General features: G+C 31.6%; 1 protein-coding gene across 1 annotated transcript in view; it reads right to left on the bottom strand.

Annotated features, from left to right (window-relative positions):
* LOC127727922 (glutamate decarboxylase 1-like) overlaps window positions 1-9,918 on the bottom strand; it is a 50,331-nt gene extending 40,413 nt beyond the window's left edge. Inside the window, exon 1 of the mRNA XM_052235076.1 lies at window positions 9,706-9,918. The gene's annotated coding sequence lies outside the window, so the exon portion shown is untranslated. The remainder of the gene's footprint in view (window positions 1-9,705) is intronic.
* Between the last annotated feature and the right edge of the window lie 3,746 nt (window positions 9,919-13,664).

The following is a 13,664-nucleotide window of genomic DNA, read 5'->3' as shown; positions in this document are numbered from 1 at the left end:
AAACATACACTGAACGAATAAATTTGATAAATTTATACAATATAAATACAATATTAAAAAAGGGGGAGATGTAAAACAATGTCAAAAAGACAACTATAACCTTGGACAAAATGGCCTTAGATAAAATAACGTACACAGGTAAATTTAAATATAATAATTTTGTTTTAGGAGTACGGAATTATTTTTTACAAAATAAATAAATTTGTTGTTCATAGTATGAGAACAGAAGTGAAAATTTATCGTCATACTAAATACTTATCAAAGATGGAACATATTAAAAATAGTGAAACGAGATATAACATAACATAGGTAAACATTGAATAACAAAAACGCATTAAAATTGTGTCAACAGATCAAATTAACACGAAAGTACGGTTTTAGAGTACTCGCAGTTACTGAAAGCTAGTTTAAAGCCAAAAACAATTAATAAGAAATAATCATGCACCAGAGACTAAAATCAACTAAAACACATCCCAGGGATTTGGTGTTTTAACCTATGGACAGTCAAAGAAGACATGACTTGTGCAGTGCCAATGTAAACAATATTCAAAGATCTTATTACAACATTAACAAGATAACCTTTACTAATAAGTTTGTTTAAAGGTTCGATGAGTTTACACGGATCACATAGTGATTTCCGTGCTAGTACAATATTGCCGTAAAATTTAAAATGTGAAATACCGTTTATAATAAGTTTTCTATAGGTACAGCCAAATTTACTAATCAAATCTTTGTATCTACTAGTATGAAAGAATTTAGTAAAAGTTTTAAGTAATTTATGGTAACGAAATCCCTGACTTAATAATTTACCAGTGATGCATTGATTACGTTCGTTAAAATCTATGACATCACTACACACACGGGCATAACGAACGAGTTGGGATATATAAACACCGTATGATTGAGTCAAAGGAACATCGCCGTCTAAAAAAGGAAAATTAACACTAGGTTATGAAAAATCGTCTAATGTCTAAATCTAGAAAAGGACAACTACTGCTGTTTCTCTAAAGTAAGTTCCTTTGAGTAAATTTCGGTAGTATATTTAGAGAACTCTGGATTATTTAACGAAAAAATATCATCAAGATAACGGTAGGTATTGTTGAATGTGTCAACCAAATGTAACAATGACGTGTCTTTACTGAGTTTGGTCATAAACTGGGATTCATAGCAATATAGGAATAAATCTGATAATACCTGGTTTTATAGCTAGCTAAACCTCCCACTTGTATGACAGCTGTTTATAGTTCCGTTATATTGAAAAAATTGGGTGAGCAACCAAAATAGACATAATAGGTTAATGTGACAATACTTGGGATCAAGCTGCCAAAACTGTGTAAACATACATCAGAACTGACTAAAATTTCAAACAAACATGCAAATAAATCTAACAAAGATGCCAACATTTAATACATATGAAATTTGTATTCAAATAATTATTTATTGATAGGTGTTTGCTTTACGCCGCCTCAGCACAAAAAGGCTATATCGCGGCGAGAGCCAATTTAAATATTTTTACAAAGGTGGTTTTTAAAAATAGACAAAATGTCCTTTAATATACTAAAACTCTAATTTAAAGCAAAATTACTCATTTACAAATACGATTCAACACTAAGACAACGTGATAAAAATTAAAATCATTTTAAGCTGCTCACAAGGAAGCTATTAAACCAAGAGTTTCAAGTGGTGAAGTTGAAATCATTCCTTCGAAAATTTTACGGACACCATCACGAGTTGGTTGACCGTTATGGAATATCCGTTTCACAGATGATAGCGGATATGTTCCAACGTTGTAACTACAATCCAGTCTTCTTTTTCCCCGAATGTGACCTACCGAATTAGACTTATTACCGGGTTTGTACTAACATGAGTAACACGACGGATGCCAAATGTGGAGCAGGATTTGCTTACCTTTCCGGAGCACCTGAGATCACCTCCAGTTTTTTGTGGGGCTCGTGATGCTCAGTCTTTAGTTTTCTATATTGTGTTTTGTGTGCTGTAGTTTTTCTGTTGGTCTTTTTCTTTTTTTAGCCATGGCGTTGTCAGTTTTTTTTTGACTTTGGGTTTGAATGTCCCTTTGGTATCTTTCGCTTCTCTTTTTTTAACTGAAACAACATATCTATAATTTATAATATGTTCCAATTTCTGTTAAAAATGAAACAATATTTGTAACTGGAATACTATCAAATAATAAAACATATTATTGACATTAAAATGCTTCCTACGAATATCAGCAAAGTCGACACATTCAATCAAAACATGTTTAATGGTATACTTGCAAACGCAAGGTATACTTTGTGGTCCCTGCATTGTGATTGAACTTCATGTTTTAGAAGATACTCGTATGTTATTCTAGTATGACCGATACGGCCTCTAGAAATAACACTCTGGTATTTCCTATATATAAAATTATTTAAAGATTTTCTTAACTTTGGTTTCATTTCATGTAGTCTGTTATTGTTCATTTTATTCCACGCATTTTTCCATATATGTATTAAAAACATATTCTCTAATATTTGATATAAAATAGGTAAATGGTATTTCACATTTAAATATAGGGTCTTTCAGGGTATTTTTTGATTCCTGATTTACAACTGTTTCCATAGATGCCAGTGTGACTTGGTACCCATAGAAAAATAACTTTTTATCAAGAATATGCAAATTCCATAATACGTATACAATTTTTAGAATTTACGGGTTTTAATTTTGGTTTTTTGTATAGCTTAAAGACATGAAAGTGAGTCAGAACATATAATAAATTTAGATTTGTCTGATGAAGCAATAAACTGCAAGGCAAGAATAATTGCCTTAGCTTCTGCAGGAAAGATAGATGCAGAAGGTGGTAAGCGGAGAGTTGCGGCTCGGTCTCCAACGACAGCAGCAGATGACACTATATCTCCATCCTTCGATCCATCAGTATAAACAGTTAAAAAGTCAGATTTTCTGGATTTTATTTCAGCATAATGTTGCTGAATCAAAAGAGAATTTGTTTCAGCCTTGTTGTATTTACGGAGATGATATATCATTTTTAGTTTGGGAAGTTACCATGGAGGGCATTTACAAGTTCGAACTGGAGCAACGGATTTCAAATCAAAAGTGTTCACATGTGTTTTCAAACAAATTCCTAATAGAGGAATTTTATTTTCATGTTTTTCAAACATATCTTCATAAACTTTTTTTGAAGTAGAAAATTTAGAAACCTTTTCAGTAGCCCATTTTTCAATTCTACCAAGGCATAGTTGCAATTGGCGTTCTACATTACTCATATTTTGGGCTCTATAACATAGAAGAAAATCATCAACATATAAAGAACCTTCAATATTTTTTTTCAAAACTTCAACAAGACTGTTTTGTAAACTAAATAATGTGACAGATAAAATATTCCCTTGAGGGACACCCATCTCTTAATCATAAAGATCAGATATGGTCGAATTAACTCTTACATTAAAACGTCTGTTTAAGAGAAAATTTGAAATAAAATTGGGCATATTGCCTTTCTACCCCATATCAAAACGATTTTTTAAAATACCTTATTTCCATATTGTGTCATAGGCCTTTTCTAGGTAAAAAAAACCGACACCACATGTTCATTTTTCGCGAAACTATAATGAATAAACGATTCGAACTGAGCCAGATTATCATGAGTACTTTGACCCTGGCTGGATCGGCATTCAATTTTGGCTACTAGCCCATTTGATTTCATGAACCAAACAAGGCGATCAATGACCGTCCGTTCAAGTGTTTTGCAGACACAACTTGTAAGTGCAATTGGTCGGTAATTAATTGGATCCGTATGATCCTTGTTTGCCTTTGGAATTGGCACGACGGTGGCCTATTTCCAGATAGATGGAAAGTCACCAGATTCCCAGATGTTATTCATGAAATTTTTAGAAGTTCTAGAAGAGCTTCAAGAGAGGAATCTGGCAAGTGTTTTAAAAGTTCATAATGGATTCATTCAGGCATACATGCCGTATCATGGTCATTAGATAAAGTGGATTTCAGCTCTATCCTGATCAGATGTTAGTAAGATATTGCCGTTCTTTAAATGTTTAACACTGGATTTTAAATTTTTACCGTTGATGTTTTTAATCATGTTCCATACTTATGGCATTGGTGTACGTGATGTAATCCCCGAGACAAAATTTGACAGGAATGACACCTTGTTTGCTTATCAGTCTCGAAAAATTCGAAAATTGCTTAAATTTTCCGAAGTAGTATTTTTATTAAACCGTCGATTTTTTACCATTATTAATAATGAGTTGGGCAGTAATATAAATGATATTTTGATTTGTTTACGTACTAGTTCCCAGATATGATCTCTATGTTTCATCTCATAGAGACATAACTTGGGAATGTTACCAGTATAAATGCACGTGGTAGGCGGTGGAATTGAATTCTGAGAAAGACCTAAAGTGAAGTGAGGCGTAATGCAGAATTTTAGCATAAGTTTAAACTCTTAGAAGTTCGGGGCATATAAATGATGAAAATATGCCGCACAGCCCTATGTTTTGACCTTTGTATAAAAAAGTAGTGCATATCAACTTTCCATTCTAGGACATATTTTTTTACGAAACTTCATAGTAAAAGTGGCACAGTTTTAGCCGTAAAGGGAGTTCCTATGGGAAATTGCATTGTCTCTATTTACAGAAATGCAACCTATATTGGGTAAAAAAAAGAGAACATGTAGAATTTCACCAAATCTGAATTCTATCTTATTCTATCCTATTTTGGGGAAATTTCAGAAATTCTAATGTGACGTCACCTTTTTTTGCGTTGATCTCTTTGGCTAACTCGGCTGTGAATTTTTATGTTCTGGTTTATGTTGTTTTATGTATCCGTTTTTATTCTGTAGTTAGTCACCACTTCGGTGTTATCATGTATATCTATTATATAGTCATTTTTATAAATTTACTGTTTGCAAAAGTATGAATTATTCTAAATACTAAGGATTTTCGTATCCCAGACATATAACCTTAGCCGTATTTGGCACAACTTTTTGAAACTTTTGGTCCTCAATGCTCTTCAACTTTGTACTTGTTTTTGCTTTCGAACTTTTTTGATCTGAGCGTCACTGGTTAGTCTTGTGTGGACGAAACGCGCGTCTTGCGTATTAAATTTTAAACCTGGTACCTTTTGTTAGCTATTATTCGTATGTTTCTCTGTCCTATATGTTCTCCGATTTATTTGTATTGTAGTCCTGTCTTGAATGTTGTCATTTTAATGTTATATTTAACATTGCCATAAAAGCGGGAGGTTTGGCTAGCCACAAAACCAGGTTCAACCGACCATTTTTTTCTTAAAATGTCCTGTACCAAGTCAGGAAAATGGCCATTGTTATATTATAGTTCGTTTCTGTGTGTGTTACATTTTAATGTTGTGTTTCTGTTGTGTCGTAGTTCTCTTATATTTAATGTGTTTCCCTCAGTTTTAGTTTGTAATCCGGATTTGTTTTTCCTCTCAATCGATTTATGAATTTCGAACAGCGGTATACTACTGTTGCCTTTATTTATCTCAGAGATTTTAATGAAATTAACTCAAAAAATAAACTTTTATAAATATTTCATGAAGATTGAGAAAATCCTGGGCCTTTACTTTGATGACTCAGCATAAATTCACAGTTTACAGTATGCATAGTTTACTTAAAGCCCTGAATGCAAAGTAAATTCATAATATATGCATATTTGTAATTCAAATTGTTTGGAAGTTCTTAAATTTATTCTTCGCAGTCATTGAAACTCATAGATCCTTGATGAATATTGTTGCTGGGGTGTTTTTGTCCTGACGATTACCCAAAAGTAAGCCGTAACACCTGAATGTGCTTTTTTGTAACCACGGCATCAAAAAATACAAACTAGAAATACAAAAATACCTCAATAAAACTAACAATAGTGTGTTATATCCTAAATATGTACTAAATATTCCATATTCACAAAAACAGCAGAATTATTTAGCAAATTTGAGGCCCCAAGGGCAAAAAATAGAAAAAATGCCTACACCCTTGGTCATAAATCAGATAATTTAACCTGTAAATGCTATGATTTCATTATTATAAATGTCTTTTGTAAAGAAAACAATAACTGTGCTTGGAAAGTATGTAAAAAACTGATGTCAGCAGTCAATTTATAAAACTTTTAGTAAATGCATACATCAGACTGGTAACTTCATACATGCAACTTTTGCAAATATGGCTTTGTTTAAACACTTTTAGTTCATATATTAGCTAAATTATGTTAGATATATGGTTAGAGATGATATTGTTGTGACAAGACTTCTTAACTGACCATTTGATGCAGAAATAGTGAGCTTTTATTGATAAATAGGCATACAGTAAGATGTGGACTGGAGGCGGAGGCAGGATTGGATATTTTATATAATCTTAAATGTTGGAATGAGTAACTACTAAACTTTACATTTATAGTATTCTGAAATGCTTTCAATTTGTTTTCCGAACAGTTTCAAACAGGTTGTATACATTTCATATCAGAAAACATGCACATAGGGTAAGCTGACAATAATTAAAGTCTTGTTTTCAAATTTTAAAAATGGAAACAGGGATGGGGGTATAAAATGTACTGTAAAAGAAAAGTTAGAATATATACAGTGATTTCTTTAAGGCTGTGATTCTGATAAATAAGTATTGTTGTGAGAAAAAGTGTTTTTCAGGAGTTTTCTAGTTGAATGAATGTTAGTATATTAGGTAAAAAAGGAGAACATGTAGAATTCCACCAAATCTGGTTTATCTCAGAGATTTTAATGAAATTAAACTAAAAAATAATGTTTTATAAATATTTCATGAAGATTGAGAAAATCCTGGCCCTTTACTTTGGTGACTCAGCATAAATTCACAGTTTACAGTATGCATAGTTTACTTAAAGCCCTGAATGCAAAGTAAATTCATAATATATGCATATTTGTAATTTTAATTGTTTGGAAGTTCTTATATTTATCCTTCGCAGTCATTGAAACTCATAGATCTCTGATGAATATTGTGTTGCTGGGGTGTTTTTGTCCTGACGATAACCAAAAAGTAAGCCGTAACACCTGAATGTGCTTTTTTTGTAACCAAGGCATCAAAAAATACAAGCTAGAAATACAAAAATACCTCAATAAAACTAACAATAGTGTGTTCTATCCTTAACATGTACTAAATATTCCATATTCACAGAAACAGCAGAATTATTTAGCAAATTTGAGGCCCCAAGGGCAAAAAAAAAAGAGAAAAATGCCTACCCCTTGGTCATTAAACAGATAATTTTAACCTGTAAAAGCTATGATTTCATTATTATAAATGTCTTTTGTAAAGAAAACAATAACTGTGCTTGGAAAGTATGTAAAAAACAGATGTTAGCAGTAAATTTATAAAACTTTTAGTAAATGCATACATCAGACTGGTAACTTCATACATACAACTTTTGCAAATATGGCTTTGTTTAAACACTTTTAGTTCATATATTAGCTAAATTATGTTAGATATATGGTTAGAGATGATATTGTTGTGGAAAGATTTCTAAACTGACCATTTGATGCAGAAATAGTGAACTTTTATTGATAAATAGGCATACAGTAAGATGTGGACTGGAGACGGAGGCGGGATTGAATATTTTATAAAATCTTAAATGTTGGAATGAGTAACTACTAAACTTTACATTTATAATATTCTGAAATGCTTTCAATTTGTTATCAGAACAGTTTCAAACAGGTTCTATACATTTCATGTCAGAAAACATGCACATTGGGTAAGCTGACAATAATTAAAGTCTTGTTTTCAAATTCTTTAAAAATGGAAACAGGTGTGGGGGTATCAAATGTACTGTAAAAGAAAAGTTAGAGTATATACAGTGATTTCTTTAAAGCTGTGATTCTGATAAATAAGTATTGTTGGGAGAAAAAGTGTTTTTCAGGATTTTTCTAGTTAAATAAATGTTAGTATATAGGGTAAAAAAAAAGAGAACATGTAGAATTTTAGCAATTCTGGTTTATCTCAGAGATTTTAATGAAATAAACTCAAAAATAATGTTTTATGAATATTTCCCGAAGATTGAGAAAATCCTGGGCCTTTACTTTGATGACTCAGCATAAATTCACAGTTTACAGTATGCATAGTTTACTTAAAGCCCTGAATACAAAGTAAATTCATAATATATGCATATCTGTAATTTAAATTGTTTGGAAGTGCTTATATTTACTCTTCGCAGTCATTGGAACTCATAGATCCTTGATGAATATTGTTGCTGGGATGATTTTGTCTTGACGATAACCCAAAAGTAAGCCTTAACACCTGAATGTGCTTTTTTGTAACCACGGCATAAAAAAATACAAGCTAGAAATACAAAAATACCTCAATAAAACTAACAATAGTGTGTTCTATCCTAAATATGTACTAAATATTCCATATTCACAGAAACAGCAGAATTATTTAACAAATTTGAGGCCCCAGAGGCAAAAAATAGAGAAAAATGCCTACACACTTGGTCATAAAACAGATAATTTTAACCTGTAAATGCTATGATTTCATTATTATAAATGTCTTTTGTAAAGAAAACAATAACTGTGCTTGGAAAGTATGTAAAAAATAGATGTAAGCAGTCAATTTATAAAACTTTTAGTGAATGCATACATCAGACTGGTAACTTCATACATACAACTTTTGCAAATATGACTTTGTTTAAACACTTTTAGTTCATATATTAGCTAAATTATGTTAGATATATTGTTAGAGATGATATTGTTGTGACAAGACTTCTAAATTGACCATTTGATGCAGAAATAGTGAGCTTTTATTGATAAATAGACATACAGTAAGATGTAGACTGGAGATAAAGTAGGATTGGATATTTTATATAATCTTAAATGTTGGAATGAGTAACTACTAAACTTTACATTTATAGTATTCTGAAATGCTTTCAATTTGTTATCAGAACAGTTTCAATCAGGTTCTATACATTTTATGTCAGAAAACATGCACATAGGGTAAGCTGACAATAATTAAAGTCTTGTTTTCAAATTCCTTTAAAATGGAAACAGGGGTGGGGGTATAAAATGTACTCTCAACCTGGTAAAAGAATAGTTAGAGTATATACAGTGATTTCCTTAAGGCTGTGATTCTGATAAATAAGTATTGTTGTGAGAAAAAGTGTTTTTCAGGAGTTTTCTAATTGAATAAATGTTAGTATTTGTTGACTTTGTAACAGCTGTTTTACAAGCCACGCCTCTTTTGAGGAGATATATAATATTCATAGATATTTTGATTTGTTTACGTACTGGTTCCCAGATATGATCTCTATGTTTCATCTCATAGAGACATAACTTGGGAATGTTACCAGTATAAACGACATGGTAGGCGGTGGAATTCTGAGAAAGACCTAAAGTGAAGTGAGGGGTAATGCAGAATTTTAGTATACGTTTAAACTCTTAAAAGTTCGGGGCACATAAATGTTGAAAATATGCCGCACAGTCCTGTGTTTTGACCTTTGAATAAAAAAGTAGTGCATATCAACTCTCCACTCTAGGATATATTTTTTTACGAAACTTAGTAGAGGCCATACCCACTTCCACGTCTAGTACCACGGCCTACGTGGAGACTCGCGTAATAAACTCTGTCGTCAAAGTTTAGTTGCACTATGGGACACACTGGGTACCCTGCCTCTTTCTGCTGACAGACTCATATGAGTTAAATCACATTCTAATCTATAAATATTAACAACTTACCTCTAAAAAATGAATGTCAATTGAAATGATCGAATTGTATGCGTATATCAATAACCAACATATACTGAAGTCTGTGTACGATACCATTGGACTACTGACAGCTGTCGTATGCATGTACACATTGAAAGCTTATACTTTAAACCGTATTATGAACAAGTCGTGTCAATATCCGTAACCAGATTGTGTTGCTCTCACAGTCATTTTTAACATGAAGTATAACGTACATGAAACACACAGCATAAGTAATTAAATATTTAATTGTTAGAACTAAAGATTCATCCCTGAAGTAAAACGACAAAATTATCACTACGAGAAGTAATATAAATGAAATTTATAAGTAAAAAATAGTCACTATTACAAAAATAACACAATGAACATCCCTTTTATACATGGTACTTGTCACAGGTAAAATACGACGACTTTCGCTTTTTTTTCCATAATACCAGTCATTCAGTAGTTTTATGATACGTGTTATCTTTAGTCTGTTAGAATACAAATCGATCCACACTTTTAACTAATTGTGTTAAACAAAATAGATATTAGTTGATATTTTATAACGTGTCTTTGTATGTTGTGATGTTACACTATTGTTTCAGAAAAAGGGTGAAGGTTTGGTACCATTAAAACGTTTAAACCCGCTGCATTTGTTTGCACCTGTCCTAAGTCAGGAATATGATGTTCAGTAGTTGTCGCTTGTTGATGTGGTTCATAAGAGTTTCTCGTTTCTCGTTTTTTATATAGATTAGACCGTTGGTTTTCCCGTTTGAATGGTTTTACACTAGTAATTTTTGGGGCCCTTTATAGCTTACTGTTCGGTGTGAGCTAAGGCTCCGTGTTGAAGACCGTACTTTGACCTATAATGGTTTACTTTTATAAATTTTGACTTGGATGGAGAGTTGTCTCATTGGCACTCATACCACATCTTCTTATATCTATTATACTGTATTCCGGGTGAAAGATCCGAATCTTTACCCTGTACCATTCTATCATTTTAAACATGGGCCAGCGAAAAGAAATCATTGCATCGCAGTTTGGTAAGAGACTGAAAAATAACATATACACTCAACTTTTTCTCAGCGGTTACAAAGCTCGTTGTCGAAATCAACATTAATTTGAATCAATAGTCCACAACTGCGACAATAAAGTACTTTATTCTTTGATGTTGATACAGATACATATACTGATAACAACAGTGTCCTAAAACTATGAAAATGTCATTTTATAAATTACATTTTGTTTCAAGCATCACCGTACGTCAATCTATGTGCGATAGAACAGTTGATTGGATACTAGCAGAAGTCCATTACTAGGACTCTTCATACTAGTGACAGTTTGACATGCCTTTATAAAATGATGAATAAAAATGTGGCGGTATGTCGACATACTCTAAATATGCTGATTGTTATATGTTGTAATATAGGTCTTTCTTCGAAAAACAAAATTTGAAATGATTTCGTAAAAATATTATAAAGAATCAGTGCACTGTGTGTGTAAATGAAGCCGTGAGATATTGGGCAACGTATTTTCACGTGAGACAAACTTCTTCGTGCATGTACATTATTTTCGATTTAGTATTTTCAAAAGGGAGTGGAATGCCCATCAATAAAAAAGGGGGACAGTAAGAAATGATGAAATTAGTCCATTACATAATGCGAACTAGGATGCAATTATCTGTCTCTGTACATGATCAAGATATGTAGGACATAAGTAAATGAAGCAGTAGAACATCAACACAAATTAAAAAAAAAAAAACCGTTTAATGAATTACGCTATTTTCATTTAAGATATTATAATCAAAGTTTCCTAAAAAATCAGGATAAATGAAAAAAAAAAAAATGAATGTTACGATCTTAAATTCTCTATTGTTGAAAATAAAACAACGATTAAAAAAATGACCGCAAGTACAAACTGGCTTACGCTTGAAAAAAAACCACACAGTCATAGTGGTTTTTTTTCAGTTTCTTGGAAATCTTTAATTTTCTTTTCTTTTGACTTGAAGGTTAAAAACAAATATGTTATGGCCGGAGTTATGAAATTGTTCAAATCTTGAAATTTTATTAATTTCAAAAATTTTGTTTTATGAACGACAGAAAGAAGAACGAGCAAGCGAAACCTTAGTTTTTTCTTTCTGAAGACAATTCCGAATGGAACTAATTACTTATATAGCAGTAAAACAACCTAATCAAAATACAGACCCCATGTCCATTCTTGGAATCGAAAGAAAATATGAATGTTTAACTAGCTAAATTCATAGAAAATAGATTTTTTTTTTAATAGAGTCAACCGTTTATCCCTGGACGATGGAACATTGTAAACACATGGCCCCTTGTGTATACTTCCCTGGGTTATACAAGGTAAATTATATTCAGATGTTTTTCAATAAATGTATTTCAAGTCTTAACAACAAAAAAAAAACAAAAAAAAAAACTGGCTAAATTAATCAATAATATATGGCCCAAACTTCTCCAATAGCATATGAATTATTCGATGTAAAACAAAACGAACAAACTTCAATTTACATGTATCTTTTTCCTCAAATCTGAATAATGATCGACTGGAAAAGAAGGAACATGGTGTGTAAATAATTAACTCACAACACAAAATCGCTACATGCAATTGACAATACCAAAGGCAAAGGAACAGTGCTTTTATTGCTGTTCTTCATCTGAAAGACACACTTTGAGGCCTGCTGAATATGCATTTCCAACTTTTTTCAATATATACGCAAAACGATGAGCCTCTTAAAGTCAATAGCTGAAATTATAAATGCAGTTTTGGTTCTTGAAAACTCTGTAGTTTTTGACATTCTGAAATTGAAAATTTACGTTGCTTTTCGAATTACAAGTATTAATTCAATTATACTCTGAATAGAATTATTCTAAGTCTGAAGTAAACCAACTTTTAAATATAAATCAGACTTAGATAAAATTAAGCCTTACAAAAAACAAAATGTTAACATTTTGCAATTAGTTTTTGTTTTCTTCTATTATCGATCATTCTAAAGCTCATGTATAAATGTATATGTTAATTGAATATTGTGCAGTGTTTTAAGTGATCAACAGGGAATGCCACTTGCTGAAAGTCACAAATGATGGACAAAATATACCTTGAAATAATTACCATACTTCATTTTACTTCTCGGGTTGGTGTGCCATGAAATAATGTATTAGAAGTAATTCGGGATAAGAAATGTCTAAATTGATAAGTTTTACATTGCATTTAAAAATCCTTTGCAAGAGTATTATATGATTAAATATCATCGCTCGCTGTTGGAAGTTAAGTTTCGCCACTTTTCGTTCTTGTCATGAGAGATTATTTAAGGAGTTTCTATTGTTTACCTCAGAAAATCAAATAACGGATATATTCCATCTCAACCTGAGAAAGAGTGGCTCATTTTCTTCTAGCAATGTTTATCTTTTGTTAGATGTTGTACGTTCAATGATATTTATAAACGCAGAGTAAGATTTTAAATGTTTGGTATAAATTTGTTAAATCATTCATCTTCAAAACAAAATTCCAGAACATAATGGGAAATATCAGAGAATAATGGTAAAAATTTAAAAAAAAGAAGAAAACCTAACACATCTTTGATTAAAATTGAAAATCTAACAGTTTAAAAGTCAAATTGACCTCTAAAATTCTTTACACACTGAACAAGTACATTACCGAAACATCTCAACATGTTCGAATAGAGCCCGTTTTTAATCGCGTACTGGACATACTTTTTATATTTCTATTCAGAATTTCTACATTTTATCAACCGTTAGTGAACCATTTTTTAAGGTTATGAATCCGTGGCTTCATTGCATGTTCAATGAAAAATAAATTGAATTAATATTTTTGTTTTGTTTAAAAAATACAGTTACTTGTGTATGAAATACCGGTAATTTTAAGACGCCAATTCACGAGGGCGTGACAAATTGTCACTAAATGTCCAATCAGCTTTTCTGTTGTACAAA

This window comes from Mytilus californianus, unplaced genomic scaffold (genome assembly GCF_021869535.1).
Source record: "Mytilus californianus isolate M0D057914Y unplaced genomic scaffold, xbMytCali1.0.p SCAF_2, whole genome shotgun sequence".
Taxonomy (NCBI): Eukaryota; Metazoa; Mollusca; class Bivalvia; order Mytilida; family Mytilidae; genus Mytilus; species Mytilus californianus.
Note: the sequence above shows the minus strand (reverse complement) of the source record. Positions and strands in the feature narration are given on the sequence as shown.